The 22097-nt window shown below is 45.2% G+C and overlaps 1 protein-coding gene across 2 annotated transcripts in view; it reads right to left on the reverse strand.

Annotated features, from left to right (window-relative positions):
• Positions 1-5840: 5840 nt before the first annotated feature.
• Positions 5841-22097, reverse strand: part of LOC138363882 (uncharacterized) — a 135313-nt gene continuing 119056 nt past the window's right edge. For both annotated transcript variants that reach the window (XM_069323351.1, XM_069323352.1), the window contains exon 4: positions 5841-7098. The gene's annotated coding sequence lies outside the window, so the exon portion shown is untranslated. The remainder of the gene's footprint in view (positions 7099-22097) is intronic.

The raw sequence follows: 22097 nt of genomic DNA on the forward strand, positions 1-22097 counted from the left end.
CCCCCTGCCTTCGTGACATCATATTTGCCACGGGAGGTTTTCATTGGCTCCCTGTGCCACGTCGCTGTCGGTGACCAATCTGGTGTCACTGACGTCACACAGTTTTGGCAACAAAACAGAGGGGCCAGCGCCATATTGGCTCCCTAAAGGAGCTATACCACAGGCCAAAATACTCTTCTTTTACGAATTTCTCGCCAACGCGAGAACATTACACTCCCCCACATATATCAAACTGCTGCCCGTAATGTACAGAACGCTCGGGTAAAGTGGATATGACTCTTACAGCAGGCGTGGGAGAAATATCAGGGGGGAAACGCCATCACAATATGTGTGTGTGTGTGTATGTATATGAATGTGTATAAAGTATATATGGAAGCTGATCAGAATTACATTTCACCTTTGTAAATGCACATTACTGCCAAAATGCCAAAACATTCTGGCCAAAGGAGGGAGCAAGGTCGGGGCCTAATGCAGCGGAGGCTGCAGAGCCTGGTCTTCCAACATGGACCGACTCAGGGGCTTGGTTGCCAACCCCACGAGCCTGAGAAGGTAAAGGAGAAACAAAATTTAACATGAGGACGAAAAAGAAACATTCATTCACAAATGTGCCCCCACACCTACCATGGAGGCACAGTTAGAGGCAGGACACCCAACAAGAAGCTATTGCTGATCATGCCGGGGCCTCCTAGGGCTGTGTCGTGAGTATACGCCCCACAAACGCCACCTTAAGAACCGTCAGTCTGTCGAGATCGTGTTCAGTGATGAAAGGAGGATTGACAATAAAAGGTTCCCCTCGCTCTCGACTTTGGGTACTACAGTTCTACAGGTGCAAGAGTATGCCTCCTCAAGTACCCAGGCGTCAAAATAGAAGAAGTCCAAAGGAATAACCAAAACAAGCGAAAGGTCGGCAGGAAACGACAAGCAGATAGGAGAAGAGGGGGGGAGAAAAACGAAACAGAAGGGAAAGGAAAAGTTGTTCAGCACAATTAGAGAGGATAGCAGCAGGAGCACAAGGCTACAAAAGGGCAGAGGACTGTCCCAAGGAGCATTACACTCCAGCAGCCGCCCACTAAGCCCCCCTCATGGCATCAATGAGCTGAACAGGGAGGGGGGGGGAGGCAGAAGAGTAAGCAGGACAGCCATAATTGCGTTTAGACAGCATGAGAAAGGAATGTAAAGAGAGCAGCATGCGCCTTTCAGCTCCCCAGGAAGTATGGGACAAGACCTTAAGTAAGTTAAGGGCTTTGAAGCATTCATCTCGAAGGTAAGAGATAAGGGGTGATTAAGACAAGCAAATATCAAAGATTAACCCAAAAAGTTTAACAGAATCCTTTATAAAAGAGGATTACTATAAAGAGGGCAAAGTGGGGTCGAAGAACGACCTGCTTCCGAGTAAAGGTCATAGCACAACTCTTAGTTGGAGAGAACTTGAAGCCATGATTGGTGGACCAGGACGACATGGCATCAATTGCAAGTTGAAGCCGCCATTGGAGAAAAGGCGAGTCATCACCTAGACAGCAGAGGGTAAGATCATCAACATAAGAGAAAATGCCAGAGGGATGGGAGGAAAGAAGACCATTGAGGGTTACCAGGAAAATAGTACTGCTCAGAACACAACCTTGAGGTACACCTTCATATTGCTGAAAAGAGGCAGAGGTTCCCTTAGAATCTCATTCTAAGGGAACGACAAGAGAGGAAGATCTTGAGTTAGAGAGGGAGATTGCCATCAAGGCCAAAAGAACAGAGTTGGAACAGAATGTGGTATCTCCAGGTGGTGTCATACGCCTTTTCCAGGTCAAAAAGGACTGCAACCATGAAGATCTTCACAGCAAAGGTAGTACAAACATAGACCTCTAAGTTCAGGAGGACATCAGTCATGCAGCAACACTTGCGAAAGCCAAATTGAGAAGGAGAGAGAGGGGTGATAGCGTTCCAAGAACCATATCAGACAGACACTGACCATACATTTAAAGAGGTTGCAGACACAACTCGTTAAAGCAATGGAGCGAAAGTCTTTAGGGAATGACCACAGAGAACTAGGTTTTCAAATAGGAAGAATAACCGCCTCAAGTCAGTCCTCGGGAACTGAAGACATCTCCCAGACACTGTTATAAACATTCAGTAAATACTGAAATATGTATGGAGGGAGATGTCAAAGTATTACATAATGAATATCATCTGAACCCGCCGCTGTAGAACCACAGAAGGCCAGGGCAGACTGGAGTTCTGAGAGAGAGAGAGGAGCGTTATAGAGAAGATGAAGAGGTGTTTGAAAATTTAAGTGACAAGATTCAAGAAGAGGCTTAAGAGTAAGGAAAGGCGGAAGATGAGAATCGGAGCTAACAGTTGAAAAGTGTGAACCCAGTTCGGTTTTGACCGAGACCGGATCTGCCACAATAGAACCACAGAGGTGAAGAACTGGCAAGACATCTGGAAAAAACTTACCCACTAACTTGCAGATTTCCTCCCAGATCAGGGGCAGAGGGGTGTTAGACATAATAGTGGATATGAAAGATCTCCAACTCTCACTCTTAGTCGTACAGATGGCCCTACGGGCCACCACACTTGACTTCTGGCGCAAAAGCAAAGAATCAGGCGTCCATCAACAACGGTGTTTCTTCCAGGCCGCACGCTTACAGTGGACAGCCTGAGCACAGGCTGCATTCCACCAGGGAACACACTTCTGTGCGCCCCAGGAGGTAGAGCGAGGAACAGAGCTGAGGGCAGCATCAAAAACTGTGTCATGAAAGGAGGAGGGGGGCTCGGGAAAGAGGAAAATCAGAGAGGTCGGAAAGAGTAACACAAAGGTAAAGAGGTTCCAAACAGCCTTGTCAAACTTCCACCTAGGAAAGGAGAGGGGAGGGTGAGAAGAAAAGTGAGAAGGATGGGGAAAAGGTCACTGTTATGTAGGTCATCAAGAACCCACCACGTGAAGTCCATATAAAGAGAAGATAAGCAGAAAGATCAATACAAGAAATGGTGGGAATCAACATGAGTGGGTTCACCAGAATTCACTAGTTATAAAGGAAGAGAAGTGAGCACAAATGGTTCAAGAGGGTGTCCCCGGGTGTTTGTCAGAATATCTCCCCAGAGGGTATGCTGACAGTTAAAATCATCCAAAAGGAGCATAGGCTCTGGTAAAGAGTCCAACAAGTGTTTAGGATCATGAAGAGAAAGCGTAAAATTTGAGGGGAGATAAACGGAACAGACTGCATACCATTTACTCACAAAGATACGGACCACAAAACACTGAATGGGTGACTGAAAAAGTCGGGGGATGAAGGGAATATCAAGACAGATCAAGAGAGCAGTAGAGTTATGCGCAGTAAAAGCTGGAGGGGAAAAGAGAAAGTAATAACCACGTAAGTTTTATTGTTTTCTTTTGGGAGGGAGTTCTTTGGTTGTTTTACCTCTTCCCCTCACTTCATTACACACACAAATTACAATAGCGTGATGCTTCAATGAACAAATCCACAAGGACCGTGACGAGGATTCGAACCTACGTCAGAAGAGGTAGAACGGCCTATTGACATAGCTAGAGTGCATGAGGGAGCTGTGTAAAACCCTGGTTTGTGTCTCGGAGAGACTGCAGGATTCAAGTAAGTTCAGTAAAACTTCTGGTTTCAACTCTTTTTACCATGTCGTAGCTCAGTCGATAAGGCAGCGTCTGGGATGATCTCGGACATAGGTTCAAATCCTCGTCACGGTCCTTGTGGATTTGTTCATTGATGCATCACGCTATTGTGATTTCTGTTTTTTTTTACAATATTCAAATGACTCTTATGCTGTATGAATCGTAATGTGCTTTATTAGATTTGATTTGTGTGAAAAGTCTTTTTGACACTCTGAACAGTGATATGGTTTCTCTCCTGTATGAATCCTCATGTGTGTTATTAGAGATAATTTGTGTGAAAAGTCTTTTTGACATTCTGAACAGTGATATGGTTTCTCTCCTGTATGAATCCTCATGTGTGTTATTAGAGATGATTTAAGTGAAAAGTCTTTTTGACATACTGAACAGTGATATGGTTTCTCTCCTGTATGAATCCTCATGTGTGTTATTAGATTTGATTTAAGTGAAAAATCTTTTTGACATTCTGAACAGTGATATGGTTTCTCTCCTGTATGAATCCTCATGTGTTTTCTTAGACATGATTTTTGTGAAAAGTCTTTTTGACACTCTGAACAGTGATATGGTTTTTCTCCTGCATGAATACTCATGTGTGTTATTAGATTTGATTTAAATGAAAAATCTTTTTGACATACTGAACAGTGATATGGTTTCTCTCCTGTATGAATCCTCATGTGTGTTATTAGAGATGATTTTCGTGTAAAGTTTTTTTGACATACTGAACAGTGATATGGTTTCTCTCCTGTATGAATACTCATGTGTGTTATTAGATTTGATTTTCGTGAAAAGTCTTTTTGACACTCTGAACAGTGATATCCATTCTCTCCTGTATGAATCCTCATGTGTGTTATTAGAGATAATTTTTGTGAAAAGTCTTTTTGACATACTGAACCGTGATATGGTTTCTCTCCTGTATGAATCCTCATGTGTGTTATTAGATTTGATTTAAATGAAAAATCTTTTTGACATTCTGAACAGTGATATGGTTTCTCTCCTGTATGAATCCTCATGTGTGTTATTATATTTGATTTAAGTGAAAAATCTTTTTGACATTCTGAACAGTGATATGGTTTCTCTCCTGTATGAATCCTCATGTGTATTCTTAGATTTGATTTAAGTGAAAAATCTTTTTGACATACTGAACAGTGATATGGTTTCTCTCCTGTATGAATCCTCATGTGTGTTATTAGATTTGATTTAAATGAAAAATCTTTTTGACACACTGAACAGTGATATGGTTTCTCTCCTGTATGAATCCTTGTGTGTGTGTTATTAGCCATAATTTATTTTTAAAGTCTTTCAGACACATTCTACAGTGATATGACTTTTCTCCTGAACTGTCACTTATATAAATTTTGATATTTTGAAAGTAGCTTAGACAATGTATTTACTTTTTTTCTCTAAATGTTTTGTATGCTATTATGCGAGATGTTTTCATAATATAATTTTGAACATTCAACACTGATGACATTTTTCTTTTGAATAAATATTTGTACAGTTTTCTTGATTGTATAAACCTTTACAGCTATTTGATCCAAAAAGCAAGTATTATCTAATGAAATATTCTACATTTCATTAGTTAAGTCTTGTAGACAATTATTATTAGTATTTGTCTCCTTTATAAATTGTTGTGTTCTTTATAAATCTTAGTAATATATTTGATATATTTTAAATGCATGAGCTTTTATTTATTACTAAAGCAAATATTGTTAAGAGATGCCAAAAACACTTGGACTGTCGGATACATAAATAATTCAAGTAACTACATAGCAATCAGTATAGAGTAACCAGAATAGAGCACACAGGTTAGTGTTAACTCTGTTGTCAACAGATGGCACTCAATATCAGATAAGCAATTGGAATAATCTAATTAACTTTTGTAGGAATATAAAGTAATTTAATTACTTGTCAAAGACACAAGAGAATGGAAAAAAGTTACAATATGTAAACCACTGGTATTATTCATAAATAGTAAGATAATATTGTGCTTATTATATTATAAAATGTGCTACACATAAAATATACTCTACAATATTTCCTGTGAATCAGCAAGTGTAAAAGCAAACATACAAATCTACGTCTCCACATGCGTTCACCAGCAGGAAAGTTAAGTGTCCGTGTATAACTTTGTAAACATTACAAACAAATCCTGTGGCAATTTTTTTTTTAAGATTTAACAAAATGTCTGTGTATAGGAAAATTAAATATATTATAAATTTATTTATAATTATACTGATTTATCATACTGTACATATAGCAACAGCAGAGAGGGATGGTTTATTATAAATACAGCCACAGTATTAAGATGTTTCACTACAGAACCTTATTACAAATATGACCACAGAATTTGGGATGTCTTATTATAAATTTAACCACAGAACTGAGGAATGTCTTATTATAAATATAACCACAGAACTGAGGAATGTCTTATAATAAATATAACCAAAAAACTGAGGAATGTCTTATTATAAATATGATCAGAGAATTGAGGGATGTTCTCTTATAAATATAACCACAGAACTGATGGATGTCTTATTATAAATATAACCACAGAACTGATGGATGTCTTATTATAAATATAACCACAGAACTGATGGATGTCTTATTATAAATATAACCATAGCAAGAGAGTCAGGTACAGTGGACCCTCATGTGGTTTGTCATTTGCAAAAATATACGTATGTGATTTTTACAAGAACTTACTGATCCAATGTACCATGCACATTGTTATTTTTAAATCCCCAATACAGTCATGTAAATATGTGGATAAATAAATAAATTCTGAGCATTAAGAACACTGATATATTATCTTATTTGGAGAGCCTTTTGAGCTTAAGAGCAAATTACCTAAGAAAAAGATCATAATTACTATACAGTATAAAGATTATTTATTTTAATGCTTTCTCAACATTTACAATGGCTCACATAGGAGAAAAAGTATGAAATGTTTTAAAACTGAAAATATATATTAAACTTTTTTATATTAGAACCTGATAATAAAAATAATTAATTTGAAAATCTTAAAATGTATTCTTGCCAAACAATAGTATTAAAAACAATACTGTACCACATACACAATGAACTAATAAATACCGAGATTTTTATATTAATGATACACCAAATTTAATTTAAATACACATTTCCTTTGTTACTATAGTACATGAGATGTTAATAATGCATGACATATTGATAATACATGTAGTCATTGACATGAGTGTGCTGAAGACAGTTTTACCCATTTACATGTAGTATTTCTTACACCATAATGTGTTTCATAATGCTGCTGACAACATGTATGCAGTATATCTGACACAGTGTGGATGCTGACACTGCAGGTATTATTCAACACCACTGGGTCCTGGCACTGCAGGTATTATTCAACACCACTGGGTCCTGGCACTGCAGGTATTATTCAATGCCACTGGTTTCTGGCACTGCATGTATTATTCTTCTGGTGACCGTAGGAGCTGTGAAAGAAAAGATTGAGAGATTACCAAGTCGTTTAAAGTCAACAAATGCCAAATACAGAACCTTCGAAATCTAGTAAAGATTTCCCAAATATGCTTTTTTTTTTAATAATTCCAATACTATAATGGTTCTTTCTCCAAATAATACATAGATATACAGTATAGGTAAAATATATCAGCCAGCAGACTGCTAACAGGTACCAATCCCTGCGCACAGGTATCTTAGCAGATACAGTATATGGAAAATGGCAAACATAATTCCAATCTACAAAAATGTTATCCGAGAAGACCCTCTAAATTATAGACCCATATCATTAACAAGTATGGTACAGTAGTTAAAACATTAGAAAAAAATAGCTAACACCAAATGGGTTGATCCATTGTTAACACAACAATGGGTAGAACACCTGGAGAGTACAATAATGACATAAAAATGGACAGACGGTATGGTTTTCGAACAGGAAGATACTGTGTAACAAATCTACTTAGTTTTTATGAATCACAGAGATTCTACAGGAAAGAGATGGTTGGCCAACTGTCTATCTGAACCTAAAAGACCAGCATTGATGTAATGAAATGCCATTATCTGGGTGAGACCAGAGGCTCCCTAGAGCTATCCGGGCTGATATGAGCGTATTAGACCGTGGCATCAGCCAAGTGAATGGAGTTCTTAGGCCTAACAGGGACCACAAACCAGAACCTAGGCCCCACCTCAGAGAGGCACGAGGAGCAATGGCCTATAGAAAGCCTCGTGAGGTTGGAAGCATTCTATGTCTGCCATCGACCGAGACAGGCACCCAAGAAAGGGTTTGTTTTGGGGTACCTACCTATCTGGTTAAAAAATTGCTACTGAAAGCCAAACTGTTGAGAAGAACTCTCCAAACTAAAAACTAACAAACGAGCATGATGTCACAACCATCTCCGTGCCGCTGTCAGTGCAGCTCCCCCTTCCGCAGAAGGGGGAATGGGGAGCTCCAGACCTCCCACACCAGCTATCATCCCCAACTTCAGAGGCTGGATGTCAAAAACTGCGAAAAACCTCCGACCAGAGGAAGGGAGGGTTGCCGGGAAGACTCCGGGTCTAACCCCAAAAAATGGCGTTTCATTACATTCAATGCTGGTTTTCTGGGGGAGCCCCTTTGGCTCCCTGGAGCTACTTAACCAAAGATAAAAACAAGAGGGACTTTCCCGGGAGGTGATTGCCACTCGCTCCAGGGACACCATCCAAGCGCCCAATTCCAAGAGAAGCCGGACCTGGGACAAAGAAGTCATCCGAAAGCAGGAGCAATAGACCCAGGGGTTCAGATTGAACAAGTCCAGAATGTACCGCATTGTCTGCACAGTCTCTTTTCAGAACCGGAAACAGGTGGGAAACTGACCTGAGGGATGAGGACTTTTGTCCACACCCAAGCAAACCCACTCCAAGGTGACCCAACAAAGAGAAAGCCTGCCCTGCCAGATCCGAGCCCCCCGAAGAAGGAGGGGCCACCCAATGCCACCGCAAGCTGCATGAAGCGACCTGAAAAGCCGACAAATCGTGGGACCAGGCGTGAGCAAACTGCACGAACCTCTCCCTCCCAATTGCCTCGTCAATAGGATGACCAACAAAAGGGCCGAAGCCCCTTATGAAAAGCTGATAGATGAGCAGAGCGATTACCGCGCCAACCAGACGACGTTGGCCCGGAAGGCTGTTCCGACTCTGAAATTGACACCACTGGCATACCACGATAAGAGCAACCTCGAGCCCTGGGCATGACCCTTTTAGGAAGATACCTCACGGGCCCCCCCCCCCTAAGAACCAAAAATTCTGACATGGGACGACAACTAGAAACCTCCGTTTGCAGAAATTGCACCATCGCATACTGTGCAAAAATAAAGGACAAAATGGGCAGAGAAAACCTAAGAGCCAGAGCTCAAGCGGATTCTAAGGATTGAGCAAGCACCGCCTGATGGCACCCAAAACGAGAAGCAAAAAACAGACTCTGCCTCCCTTAGGATTGGCACAAACAGCTTCAACAAGGCAGCCGACGCCCGCACCACTGCTGTCAGGGGACATATTTTTCCTGCTCTCTCGTGCACTGAATTAAGTACGAAATTGCATAGTGCACCAGTGATGTGCACCGTGATTCAACTTTCTGAATATAACTTTTCCACAGTCGTGTTGGGTGTCGTTGGACAGCCCATGACATTTGCTAGCCATTGATGTCATTCTGATCGCTGTATCAGGTCTGTGAAGGGAATTACAGGAGGGAGTTGATTTCAGGGAAATTTTGTACAAGTCAAGTGTAGAGAGGGAGGTATGGGGGGTTAACGGCCATAGACCACCCCCCCCCTATCACGTGTCCACCTCGTGTGAGAGGGGGTAGCATCATGGGGCAGGTGTGCCATTGGCTAAGGCTCTTGGGCCTCAGAAATGCTGGACCGTGATTGGCCAAGACGCTGAGGGGTACCTCATGGTACCCCAGGCACAGTGTTGGCGGGAAAAGACATTCTTACCTAGGACGCTGCTTGGGGTGGACGCATTTCCCGTGCTAGGCCAAGCATCGGGAAATACCGCCTGCAACGTTACTCAAGTCACCCCATTCATCTTGCTATCTTTCCGTGTGCCGTGCGTAAGAATCCGGTAATCGGAAAGGGGCTTGTACCGAACCGTGTGAACTTGTCATCTAGCCGCGTAATTGTGGGACGCCATCTTAGAGGAACTGGACTGAGTGAGGCGTTAATTATCGGGCTACAAAAGTGACATCCGCCGTCTATCGTATCTGTGCTTGAAGATACTGCTGGGAGACGTGCTAGAAAAGGTTTCAGTGTTATGAGAGAAACCTTAAAAGTTCTAATTTTGAGGAACAGTAAAGGATTCCGTCTCGGGTCTCGTGTACCGTGTAACACCGTGTACCGTCGTATCCTGGGGTACCGTTTCAAGTGGAAGGGCGTGGTACCGCATCCTTGCTGTTGTGCGCTCACCCTGGCCTGCCTAAGCCGGTGTGTCTGCGCCACTCTGGTCTCTGTGTGTGGAGCTAACCCTGTGGTCTAGGACCCTGTGCTCCACCTGACCACATGTGGGAAGTGAGGACGCCTACGTCATCATCCAGCAGCAGCAACGGGAGTGTGATTGACGTGTATGTGTGAGTGCGAGAAGGTTGCGGGCCCGCATGTGTGATGTAAGTACACTGTGGAGTTGCGTGGTGACCACCGGCCAGGTCGGACGCTCCTGAGGTCTCTCCGCACTGGCTAGTGTTTACGTTGGGTGCCTGCTGGTTTGCCCTGCTGGTGGTGGTTTGCCACTGACAGGGTAACGTTTGCCTTAGCCATGGGGTCGTCTCGCCTTCCAGTGCAGAGGACATTGTCGGCTGGTCTGGCATTTACGGTGCCGGTGGACCATCCATTGGTTGGTGTCGCCCTGGTGGACGTGCTTCATGTGCAGCTGTCGGACCTGGTGGGCATCCAGCTGCTTCAGGGCCACCGTGCTGTGGTCAAGTTCCGCCTCCAGGCTGCCTTTCAAGCGTTTCTCGAGCGTTGTGAGGGGCGTGTTTACCCTCTCCCTGATTCAGCTGGCTCAGTTAAGGTGGTGAATCTTAGTGTCACCTTGACGTCTGTGGCGGTGCATGGTGCCCCCTTCGAATTTCAGGACGACTTTTTAACCTCCTGTTTTGAGCGATTTGGGACAGTGTTAAGTGTTCGTTGGAACAAGGTCGTTGCCGGGCACTGTGTTGGTATGCTTGACGGCTCTCGCACCCTGACAATGTCGCTGAAGTGTAGTGTACCGTCGTCAATGTCCGTGTTGGGATACACGCTCCGCTGCCAGTATCGGGGTCAACCGCGCACCTGTTATCGGTGTGGTCACGAGGGTCATCTGGCTGCGGCGTGCGACGTGGGAGCAACTGGTCGGGTGCATGTTTTTCGTGCGGAGGATTTCCCGCCTTGTTACGTTCGGACGGTTCTGAGGACGGAGTAGGTGCTGTGCCTGAGGCGCCTGATTGCCTGTCTGCTGCTCCGCCTGTTGAGGCGAATTCTACGGCCTGTGCGACACGTCTGATGACTGCTGTGGCCACTGGGGTTGTTGAGCCGGTGTGTGTGGGTGTCGGGCCGTCGCCTGAGCTGCGAGTAGTGCAGGATGTCCCGGTGGAGGTCCATGTCCCGCCCCCGCCTGTGCATGTGATACCGGCTCCCGGGAACGCGGGTTCTGCTGTTTTAGAGGGGGTGCTTCGGCAGGGGGAGGTGCCTGCCGTGCCTGTGTGTGTTGGTGACTGTAGTTCTGCTCTTTCCATCCCTTTGCAGAAGCGCGCGCGTCGGTGTTCTGAGGCTGTTTCCCTGGATGATGTGGACAGTGTGGGTGATGTGGCCTCTGTGGACTCTTCGGACGGTGCGGGTGTGGCCTGTGTGGATGTGAAGATGGTGGCCGTGCCTGCGGCGGGGCCTGCTGGGCGTGGTGTGGTGCGGCCTGTCTCGAAGCGTTCACGGCGGGCTCGGAGTGTCTCTCCCCTTCGTGGTGTGCCTTGGGAGGAGGTGGGGGAGTATTGTGATCTGGCGCCTCCCGCCGAGGATGATGGTGCTGTGAGGGGCACCGAAGTTGCTACCTGTGCCTCACCTCCTGCGTCTCCTGCTGTTGGATCTCCGCAGTGGGGGGTTGTGCCTGATGATCGTGACCTTGTCGTGCTGTTGCGGAAAGATGTGCGCCAGGGGGCCTCGGCTCCTGTGCCCGGTGGTGGGGTCGGTGCCGCGCCTGCCTCCCCTGCTGTATCCCCTCCTTCCTTGCTCCGGTCTGGGGATTGCCTAGTCCCGTCTGCTGGGGTCGTGCCCTGTGAGGGTCCGGAGTTGGGCCCTTATCGAGATGCCCGGGTGCTTCCGATCCCGTGGTGCTCGTCCACTGTCTGGGTGTCGCGGGTGAAGGAGTTTGTGTATAGGGTGCCAGATAGGATGTCTCAGCCGAGGGCGCCGCCTGGTGGCCGGCTGCCTGCTGACCTGCGGGTGATTTGGGAAGCGTACTGCTTGCGCTTTCCGATACACAAGTTTCCGGAGAAGTATTAGTTCCCGTCTTGCGCACACTGCTAAGCCGTGCGTGGGTCAGCTGCCACCGTGACCACGACGCCCCGCCCCCCGGTGCGGGGTGCCTCCCTCTAACGTTCGCCTCTGTTTTCGTCGCCTCTCCTCTCTCTACGGCCCATCACATCTACCGCTTTTGACTTTCTTCTCCTCCTAACCGTCAACGCGTCTCCTTACGTCTGTCCTGGTGCAGTCATCGGGAGGGTTAACCCTTCATGCAAACTGCACCTATTCTCAAGAAGAAGAAGAAGTACACTGTTTCCGTTTGGGTAATAAAACTCTGAAGCTGGGTTCGCCCCCAGTGTTCCGTCTGTCCTTTGTCCCTGTGACCACCTGGGAAGGTGTATGGGAATTGGAGACGTGTGAGTCTACCCTGTTTGCCATCAAGTTGAGGTTGGGCCCAACTGTGATTTATGACGTGTGTGAAGACACCTAGTGACACATTCAGAGGTAGAGTAAAGTGAGTTATTTGCTTCTATTTTTTCTATGTGCCGTGTATGTATTCCTGTAATTTGATTCCCTTTTTCAGCAGTGAAAAGTGGTAACAGGGAGATTTCCCTTGGTTATAAATTTTACTGTTGTGTTGTGGTAAAGTGTGAATTATTGGTGGATAATTTACTGGGGGAAGTCATTTACAAGTTTTGTCGTGAGTGGCAAGGATGTACTGTGTTGTACTGTGATGTACTGTGTTGTACCGTGTGTAAACCGTAGACAAGTTTGACCTTGGTGGAAGGCGTTGTGTACTGTGAAGGATTCCGTGAGAATTAACGTCAGTTAACGTCACCGGGGGTCACGATTTACTTAACGAGGTCACTTGTTCGTTGAACATTGTTGTGATTAACGTAGGGACGTGTAAAGGCAACAGTCACAGTGAAGTTCACGCAGTGGAGGAATTGTCAAGTGAAGACTAACGTAGTGTTAACGATTTAACGAGCTGTCGTTAATTGAGTGATTAACGTAAGGGGTTGACGGTCTGTTATGATCGGAGTCAATTGCGCTGTAATTAAGCTGCTGTAATTCATTGGACTGATCAGATCTGTCTGCGGACAGAGTGATTAAGCACTCGTAGCTAATTAAAGATAATTAGTAATCGCCACTTAGTGAATTCACCAGGTGTTGATGTTGTTGTTTACACGGAGTGTTGTAACCTTGTGTGTGGTACAGTAGTCTACCCTCGTTAAGGTAATCTTGTCGTAAGACAGGAAGAGAACTGTCAGTTGAGAGACAGTAGGCTTTATCAATACTCGTCTGAATAGGCTGTTGTATTCAGTAATTAATTGGGAATTACTCACCGAATGCTTGACCTTCATGTTGATGTAATTAATTGATTTACGAGTTATTGATGCCATTTAAGTGTCGTTGAGACACGTGTGTATTAACGTAATTGTTTAAATTCAATTAGAGTAACTTTTGTTGTTGATTGTCCTGAGAGACAAGTGTTAACGTAAGATTTTTATAAGGGGTTATCATTCTTGGATTAACCGCCTTGTTACTTGGTACCTCGTTGAGGGCAGCGAGCGCCAGTCAAGTTTTGTGATTATAGTATTGGTCGCCGTGAAGCCGTGACAATATTGATTGCAAGCTTGCGTCACCAGTGGGCACCACTGTGTTCAGTTAGTGTCATTAGTCAGTCAGCGACGACGGGATAAGGATACCGTGGGTCCATCAGGCTGTTGATTAGCTGTTCTTTAATGTGCCACTGGAGTGACAGTAAAGTAACATAAAGTCACTGTGTAGTAGTTTTAGTTCTTGTTTTGTGAATAAATTGTTTTGTTATAGAAAACGGTCGTTTACGTCAAACCTTCCAATATTACTGCCCCACATTTCATGTTCTGCAACGCTTTGCCTGCTTATGTTCATATCAAGTCTGTATCTAAAGCTCGAGTCCATTGCACAGCACCACACTTCTATAAATAAGAAGTGAGAATCCGTCGGCTACCCTTTATTAGTTGTCAACTAGGAGGAGCCAGCGACCTAAGTGACAGGTGTTACCCGAGTGGTTTCGCCTGGCGGTTTGCTCCCGTGGTCCTATGATCTTAGGCTTTAAGATTAAATATCTGCCACTGGCAGCTCTTGCTGTTTAAGGTCTGCCTCTCTTGCGAGGCAGTTAAGATTAACGTAACATCAATAGGACTTAATTCTTTTGATAACCTGTCAAAGAAAAAAAATATCACAACTGCGACCAATGCACCAGAACTAGGATCAGCAACCAACGCCTCCATGTCCTCCTTAAGCCAGTCCGAAGACAGCTTGAGAAGGGAAAAGAAACGCAAGACCGAAGCCTAATGGTCACGGATGAGTAAGTCCTCAGCAACCAGGGCAGCCGAAAGGGAGGGAACCTGTACGCAAAGTTACACAGGCCGACATCCCAAAGAAGGGCAGGGACGAACAAACAAGCAGTGAAGCGTTCAATCTCGCCCCCCGGGTAAACCTGAACAACCATCAGGGCCTCTCGCCACTCAAGCATGTGGGACCGACAGAACGTATGCCATGCCGCCATTGAAAATATAGGCTATTCTGCCAAAGAGGACGACTCCAGAACCTCGTAACGCACCCAGTAAGGAAAGGAAAAACCAATCACAAATGAGGCAGGATCCATTATTGAGGCACAATCCAGGTCATGCAGGAGATGGCCACGAGCCGCAATGGCCTCCCGCACCTAATGGGGCGCGATGCGGGAGGCCGAAAACCTCTGGAAGTGAGGGACAGAAGTACCAGAGGGATCCCGGGAAGGGGTTGATGCTATATCAAAATCGTATAGGGAGGGAGGGGGTAAGAAAACCCCACCCCCTGCAACAACAAACCTTGTTCATAGGGTACCAACACCCAAGCGGGGTCAAATGGAGCCCATGCCCCCCATGTCAACCCCTCCCTTGCCTCGGGAACCTCCACATTAGGACCCGGGGCCGAGTCGTCCTGCAAACCCTATGCCTCAAGAAATAAGACAGAGTCCACCGGAAAAGTTGGAACAAACAGGGCCCATTGGTCACACCCAGAAGCACCGGCTGGAGAAAAAGGCTCGAATGCCTCCGTCATCACACCAGAAGGAGCATCCCCTGAAACTGCTCGAATCTCACCACCAACTAAACCCTGCCCCAACTCTGAAACCCTTAGACACTTCAGAACTGGGTGCAGAGGGTCGAGGAACAGCAGGGGAAGGACAAGGGAGGCATGGACGAAACAAAGTTGAGGCGATAACAACCCCAAGTTCGAGTCCCTATATGCAAAACCGGGCAGGCTCAGGGCATCCGGGTTAGTAACCAACCCAGCGCACTGCAGCAACCTAAAACACGCATGCAACGCCAAAGCTGCCTGCACCCGAGTATGAAGATCACTGGATTGGATGAACTGGAGTACAAGCAAGGAACACCACTCGCAGGACTCCGGGTCAAAGGTGTTACGGACCCAACAGGCAGCATGAGGGAGGCACAAACTGGTGATTGTCACCCTGAGACAAGGGGACAGAGCAACCCTCAAACTCACACGAAGTGAGATGGGACCCAGAGGATGCATCCATCGGACCACAGAGCCCTAAAGGGGATTTCCAGGGCCCTTAGATGCTCTGCTAAGGGAAGCCCAGGCAAGATACTGATAACCGGCACCCCAAACTATCCAGCGAACTACTAACAGTTGAACCCTCGGGACGTGTACACTCACAGGGACCTAGTAGGACCACCAATTTATATAGAAGGGGTACCAACACCAAGGGACAGACCCCCACCAGGCAGGAAACAAAAATAAAAGAAAACTCCCGCATGAGGGACAACGACCCAGGTGGAACATAGCCGATCGCTATAATCTGGTGAAAACTAGCTGCACAGTACCTTGTGCCCCTACCAGTGACAAAACAAGTGGTGCAAGAAACACCCCAGCTGACACCAAGGGCGGGCAATTACCGAGAAGCAAAAGATTCCACAGAGGCAGACCCCAAGCGACTTGTGGAAGATAACCCCAAGCCACAAGGGCAATACCTACTGGGCACCTAGGGAAAGGAACCCTAGGCATATGCAGCCCCGAGTACTTGTGAAATTACTCCTGGTTCACACACCACCACAGGACAGGACCACACCACAAAGCACAGCACTGTTAATGACTTGAGCTCGATCAGGGCATTAGTCAATGGAGTTCAGCCTACCGGGGACCACAAACCAGAACCTGGCCCCCTCAGAGAGGTACAGGGAGGAATGGCCCTGGAAAACACCCCACGGTTGGGGGTTTTCCTTATCTGCCATCCAATAGAGTTAGGCACCCAGAGAAGTAGGCATAACAAAACAGACCCCACATGGTAAGAAAACTGCAACCAAAAACCGGAGAGGCAAAACACCCACCAGTCCCAAGTTAACAAGGGAAACAACCAAACATCACACTTTGCCGTCGCATTACTCGTAAGCACAGCCATCCCCTCCCCGAGAGGGTGATGGGGGAGCCCCGGACCCCTTGTGCCGGCTACCTAGCAATCCAGTTCGGAAGCTAAGCATCCAAACAATGCGAAAAAAAAGGCGGCAGGAGGGAGGGAGGGAGTTTGACTGGGAGCCTCCAGGGATCACTGAGAACTTTTCGACCTCCAAAAGCACTGCGCCCGAATATTGACCCAAGAAATGGCAAACACGGCAGCCAAAGCAGCAAACTTCCTAATGTCATGGGCGTGCGGACAGATAGCAGGTTGGCTAGACTTAACCACCATGCTGTACGGCCATAATAAATGACAATTCTGTGGTGCGCCGAAAATAAATTCTGTGCAAAAAATTATTTTCTCTTATATTGTTAAATTGTAGCCTCTGATTATGGTAAAATAAAATTAAATATTGTATGTGACATACTATAGCCATGATGGAGCTGAGAAGTTGAGCAAATTATGGGCGCTGAGCGATGAAGCCCTCAGGGTCACTAGCAGACGCCACCTCACTCCCTCTTTCACCAACACCTCACTCGGCAACAATCCTTCTCCCAACATACTCCTTTTGCTGTTATTACACTATATACACACATCATATACAGTATAAGAATCTACATTTGTTTTCACCATAGCGAACCACTAAGCTGGTATGCTGAGTCCAGACAATAACAGGTTGCCACACAGAATTAGCAGACGATGCTACCTCCCTCCCTCACCAAGATTACTCCTCCCACCATACTGCAAACAGGGCTAATTATCACCACAATCCTATTATCAGAATCCTGGTCACTAAATCCTGTAAATTAATAATTTTCCACAAGTTTATTCTGTAAAGGAACATGAGAAGTCATTTCAAGATTCTAAGATGGACCAAACAATGGTAGGATGCTGTGGCTACCTGCATAGTGCTGTGAACATCTTGAACAGAACATGAGAACATAAGAATAACGGTAATTGCAGAAGGCCTATTGGCCCATATGAGGCAGCTCCTATTTATAACCTCCCACTCATATACATGTCCAACCTATCCCACAAAAGCATTGTGTTCACTGATATCTGGAAATTGTACACAGTCTTTATCACAGTCAGGCTCCTCTCTAATACTATCATGGCTAAATAATACCAGTTACATATATGTTTTGACAATTTTAGGCGATGCCGTGGTCACAAGCTGAACAGCGATGCTGTTAGCTCATGCTGTACTCACCTAATTGTGCTTGCAGGGGTCGAGCTCTGGCTCTTTGGTCCCGCCTCTCAACCGTCAATCAACAGGTGTACAGGTTCCTGAGCCTATTGGACTCAATCATATCTACACTTGAAACTGTGTATGGAGTCAGCCTCCACCACCTCACTTCCTAATGCATTCCATTTGTCAACCATTCTGACACTAAAAATGTTCTAATATCTCTGTGGCTCATTTGGGCACTTAGTTTCCACCTGTGTCCCCTAGTGCGTGTGCCCCTTGTGTTAAATACCCTGTCTTTATCTACCCTATCAATTCCCTTGAGAATCTTGAATGTGGTGATCATGTCCCCCCTAACTCTTGTGTCTTCCAGCGAAGTGAGGTTTAATTCCCATAGCCTCTACTCGTAGCTCATACCTCTTGGCTTGGGTTCTAGTCTGGTGGCAAACTGTGTGCCATCCTTGGTTGATAACTCAGTACTGAGGCTCTCACACTTTAAGAATGTTGCCAACGATTTTCTTTAAAAATGAGGTCTGTTTAAAGGAGTCCTGAGACACAGGATGTGAGCCTCGTATACCCGCAGTAGTATTGAATCGCTCCCCATACCTAAGATCGCCACTCTGCGCACCCCCTGGTTGATACCTGGTTGATGGAGTTCTGGGAGTTCTTCTACTCCCAAAGCCCGGCCCGAGGCCAGGCTTGACTTGAGAGAGTTTGGTCCACTAAGCTGTTGCTTGGAGCGGCCCGCAGGCCCACATACCCACCACAGCCCGGTTGGTCCGGCACTCCTTGGAGGAATAAATCTAGTTTCCTCTTGAAAATGTCCACGGTTGTTCCAGCAATATTTCTTATGCTTGCTGGGAGGGTGTTGAACAACCGTGGACCTCTGATGTTTATACAGTGTTCTCAGATTGTGCCTATGGCACCTCTGCTCTTCACTGGTTCTATTCTGCATTTTCTTCCATATCGTTCACTCCAGTATGTTGTTATTTTACTGTGTAGATTTGGTACTTGGCCCTCCAGTATCTTCCAGGTGTATATTATTTGATATCTCTCTCCTCTTCTTTCTAGTGAGTACATTTGGAGGGCTTTGAGACGATCCCAATAATTTAGGTGCTTTATCTCGTCTATGCGTGCCGTATATGTTCTCTGTATTCCCTCTATTTCAGCAATCTCTCCTGCTCTGAAGGGGGGAAGTGAGTACTGAGCAGTACTCAAGACGGGACAACACAAGTGACTTGAAGAGTACAACCATTGTGATGGGATCCCTGGATTTGAAAGTTCTCATAATCCATCCTATCATTTTTCTGGCTGTCGCAATATTTGCTTGGTTATGCTCCCTAAATGTTAGGTCGTCAGACATCATTATTCCCAAATCCTTTACATGCTGTTTTCTTACTATGGGTACATTTGATTGTTTTGTACCCTATAATATGTTTAAGGCCCTCATTTTTACCATACCTGAGTACCTGGAATTTATCACTGTTAAACATAATGTTATTTTCTGATGCCCAGTCGAAAACTTTATTAATATCGGCTTGAAGTTTTTCAATGTCTTCAGCCGAGGTAATTTCAGACTAATTTTTGTGTCATCTGCAAAGAAAGATACGAAGCTGTGACTTGTATTTTTGTCTATATCTGATATAAGAATAAGGAAAAGCAGCGGTGCAAGGACTGTACCCTGAGGTACAGAGCTTTTAACTGCACTTGAACTAGATTTTATATGGTTGACCGTTACTCGCTGAGTCCTGTTTGACAGAAAACTGAGTATCCAGCATCCTATTTTACCGGTTATTCCCATTGACTTCATTTTGTGTGCTATCACGCCATGGTCACATTTATCGAAAGCCTTTGCCAAGTCCGTGTATATCACATCAGCATTCTGTTTTTCCTCTAATGCCTCGGTGACTTTGTCGTAGTGCTCAAGTAGGTGTGAGAGGCACGATCTTCCCGCTCGAAATCCATGTTGGCCTGGGTTGTGAAGGTCATTGATCTCCATGAAAATGGTGACCTGAATCCTAATCACTCTCTCAAATACTTTTATTATGTGCGATGTTAGTGCAACTGGTCTATAATTCTTTGCCAATGCTTTGCTCCCTCTCTTGTGTAGAGAGGCTATGTCTGCTACTTTAAGTGCATCTGGTATCTTCCCCGTGTCCAAGCTCTTCCTCCACACTATACTGAGTGCCTGTGCTACCGGCACTTTGCATTTCCTTATAAATATTGAATTCCATGAGTCTGGACCTGGGGCCGAGTGCATGGGCATGTTTTCAATTTCTCTTTCAAAATTTAGTACGCTCGTGTTGATATCAGTTATATTTACAGGGGTTTGAATATCCCGCATAAAGAAATTGTCTGGATCTTCCACTTTCATGTTGTTTATTGGAGTGCTAAACATGTCCTCATACTGCTTTTTTAGGATTTCACTAATTTCTTTGTCATCCTCCGTGTATGAACCTTCACTTGTACGAATAGGTCCAATACTGGCAGTGGTTTTTGCTTTTGATTTCGCATATGGGAAGAAGTATTTTGGATTTTTCTTTATTTCCTGAATTGCTTTCTGTTCTAACTGCCTTTCTTCAGTCTCATATGAGTGTTTCAATTTCCGCTCGATTTCTTCAATCTCCCTATTTAAATTATTCGTTCTTTGACGGGAAATTCCTGTCTGCATAAGCAGTTCCGTTATTTTTTTCCTGCGTTTATAGTGTCTGCGTTCTCTTTCTACGTTGGATCTCTTTCTGGCTTTCCTCAAAGGAACATGTTTCAGACAGACTTGATACGCTTCCGAAGTCAGTTTTTCTATTCCTTCTGTAGGAAGGAATCTAAGGAGGAAGGAATCCTTCTGTAGGAAGGAATCCCCCGATCTAACCCCCAATCTGATGCTCTGTGTACCCCCAATCTAATGCCTCAAGGCACTCTGTGCAGTGCGGTGGTTAACCCTTAAACTGCACAACACGTTATGACATGTTGAGTAACTGACGCAAACGTGCGCACCCACATGTTTGCGGGAGCGCAATATGACGTTTTGGAGTACTACCCGCTATTTAAACTGGAGTTTAAATAAAAATAATAAAACTCCATAAAAATATGGCATACTATTTAAACGGCCGGCCGCAGATACAAGGGGTTCACATCACCTTCCGCAGGGCTCTTGTAAACAGACGCCATTTAAAAAAAAAATTGTTGGCAACATTCCCGGGTGAGAGGGCCTCAGTACTGAGTGAGCCACCAAGGCTGGCACAAGCAGCATGAGCTCACAACACTGTTGTTCAGCTTGTGACCACAGTTTCACCTAAAAATGTCAAAAATATATGTAACTGGTATTATTTAGCAATGATAGTATTACAGAAGACCCCCTGACTGTGATAAAAATTACCAGGATTCTGACAATAGCAGGATTGGTGTGATAATTTGTGCTGTGCTGTGAGATGAGTAAAGTTGTGGGTGGGAGGTCTGAAGCATCGACTGCCGAATCTGTGTGGCCACCTGTTGCTGTCTGCACTTACTATATCAGCATAGTGGTTTACTATGGTGAACAAAACATGCAGATACTTATATATAACGTCTGTATATAGTGAATAAAAGCAAAAACAGTATAGTGGGAGGAGAATTTTGGTGAAGGAGTGAGTGGCAGCCAGTGGCTGGCTGGTGTGCCGGCCACTCCTTGCTGCTTTTTGACTCAGCTTAACAACTTAGTGGTTTGTTATGGTAAAACACACATGTAGATACAGTATCGACTCTATTTAACAGTCTCTTATTTACCAATCTGCCGGTTCCATTGACCGGTTTGGGAGACCCAGTATCTGGAACCTCATATACCGGTCTGGCGGTCGATATTGGGTTTGTTTCGGTATCGGCGGGCCCTCACATGGCAATGGGCCACCGACCCTGAAGGTATTGAGGGAGGGATGGGCGGTAGTGATTGATGGAAGGAGGCATTGAGGGGAAGAGGCAGGGAGGGATAGAAGCAGTGAGGGAGGGAGAGTGGTGGTGGTGGTGAGGGTGTTGGTGGTGGTGGTGGTAGTGAGGGTGTTGGTGGTGGTGAGGGAGGCGGAGGGAAGGATTGCTGACCAGGCGACGGTTGCTAAACCTCTCACTCGTACTGTATTAAAAGTTTTAATCTTAGCAGTAAAATATTTATGCCAAAATATGTTAATTTTTGTGTATTACTATACATTATTAATCATTAACATGTTTTATTGTTCCCTGTTTATTAATTAAACATATATAGTTTTAGGAATTATGCGCAGTTGGCATTTTTGAGCAGGGGCTGACAGACATGTACGCCTCTACATCTAGCCTCGACCCCGTTAGTAACTCCCTTGACCCTGTTAGTAGCTACCTCCTCCATAGCCTGCTGTTCTCATGTTATGAGGA

Source organism: Procambarus clarkii, chromosome 12 (assembly GCF_040958095.1).
Source record: "Procambarus clarkii isolate CNS0578487 chromosome 12, FALCON_Pclarkii_2.0, whole genome shotgun sequence".
NCBI classification, from domain to species: Eukaryota; Metazoa; Arthropoda; class Malacostraca; order Decapoda; family Cambaridae; genus Procambarus; species Procambarus clarkii.